Source organism: Lipotes vexillifer, unplaced genomic scaffold (genome assembly GCF_000442215.2).
Source record: "Lipotes vexillifer unplaced genomic scaffold, Lipotes_vexillifer_v1.1 scaffold422, whole genome shotgun sequence".
In the NCBI taxonomy this organism is placed as follows: domain Eukaryota; kingdom Metazoa; phylum Chordata; class Mammalia; order Artiodactyla; family Lipotidae; genus Lipotes; species Lipotes vexillifer.
In genome coordinates this window covers 2,154,564-2,156,497 of record NW_006779087.1, presented here as the reverse complement: position 1 = coordinate 2,156,497, position 1,934 = coordinate 2,154,564, and positions in this window count along the sequence as shown.

Below are 1,934 nucleotides of genomic sequence, written 5' to 3'. Positions count from 1 at the left end.
CTTATTAATGTAGACAAAAATTTTAGGTAATTTAGGTCCCAAGGTAGACTCCTTGTTAGTACTAAATGATTTAGCTGTTGATATAACCTGAATCAACCAGATAATTTTACACCCACTCTTTGGATTTGACTGTGTAAATATTGCTTAATTTATAGACTAATAAAAAATTACCTATTGCTCAGGCTTGGAATAGCTGAGTTATACAGGGTATAAACTATTCACTGCTCCTTTCACTATAGAGGATAACAGAAACTATAACCTAGTTCTCCACTGGGTTTTTCTTTTCTTAGATTGAAGTATAATTCACATACAATTTATGTTGTACAACATAATGATTCTATATTTGTATGTATTGTGAAATGTTCACAATAAGCCTAGTTAACATCTATTACCATATATACAGAATTTTCTTCTTGTGATGAGAACTTTTAAGATCTACCCTCGTAGCAACTTTCAAATATGCAATACAGTATTATTGACTGTAGTCACCATGCTGTACATTACATCCCCATGACCCGTTTATTTTATAACTAGAAGTCTGTACCTTTTGCCTACTGAGTTTTTTTTTTTTTTCAGTGCTTAAAATACCAAGAGATTAAGCCTATAACTGGGCAGCAACCTCAACCAAGTGAAGATCACTGTCTTTCTTACCCTTCCTCCTCCATTACATCATCTTGACCCAATATTCATGAATGAATAAATAAAAATACTAATATGAATGGATGAATAAATCAAAATACTCTCAAAGACAGCTGAACACAAGATACAAATTAAGCAGGTTACCTAGAGTCACAGCTCTTACAACAAATCCTTGGGCAGCAACTCTCATGTGAATAAGATGAATGGACATTTTCTGATCTCTTCTGTATTTTAACTTGTAAAGACCATAGGACCCCACAGTCATAAAGCCTGCTATCCCTGTAAATTAAAAAAGTAGGGATTATAGAAATAGCAGGCTAAAATTCCCAAGAGCTTAGAGAATTGAATAAAAGACGGTGCAAGGGATCAGTACCTGGAAGATAAGCAGGCAAGATACCAAAGGACACTTCACTCATGGAGTCAATATTTGCAGTTTTGACTCTTCCCAGAAAAACCTGAATTTTATACTATAGTAACTTGTCTAGTAATTTCTAATTTTCCTGAGGCATGGCTTCAAATTTATAGGCTGCAACCCTTTTATTTGGGGCAAGTCACTTAACCAGTGAGTGAACCAACCAAAATCTCAGCATTCATTAGCTTTTGGGTGTTTGGCTTTATTCCTCTCTACTTGTTATTAAATAAGGAGTAAATCTAGTAAAGTGAAAGAAACTTTACTCTTCTGTGAAAATGAGATATTAAATTTTAATGAGAGGTAAAAAGGTCTGAATATTTGCATGAGAAGTATGTGACTCTGGGAAGAACTGTGATTCTAGAAAATTCCAGAAGCCCATACAAATATTTCTGTATTCACTACATATGTCAAGGGGTGAATATAGTGCTGGGACAACCAAGATTCTGTGTAATTCACTCTAAAACAGAAAACTGAATAGGAATCAACTGAATAGGAAAAATTCTAGAAAGCAATTTGAAACACTGTGAGTACTTAACCCATGACAAATCAAGATAACCAAATAACAGATAAGGGAAAAACTATTTGAACTAACTTGGATTTGTATCTTACACCAGACCCTACAAAAAAAGTCTGGATGGGTTAGAATTAAATATGAAAATAAAAATATCAACAAAATCTAGAAGAAAATAGAACAGCATATTTATAACATCTAAAAGGGGGTAAGGTAGACTTAAAAAAAGTGACAAGGACAAAAATGCTATATTGTGACATAAGAGTAAAGGAGACTTTTGCATAATAAAAGTGTGGCTCTATTTTGGGGGATCTCTCTTCTATCCTATTGATTTATGCATCTATCCCTTCATCAATACCACACTGTCTTGAT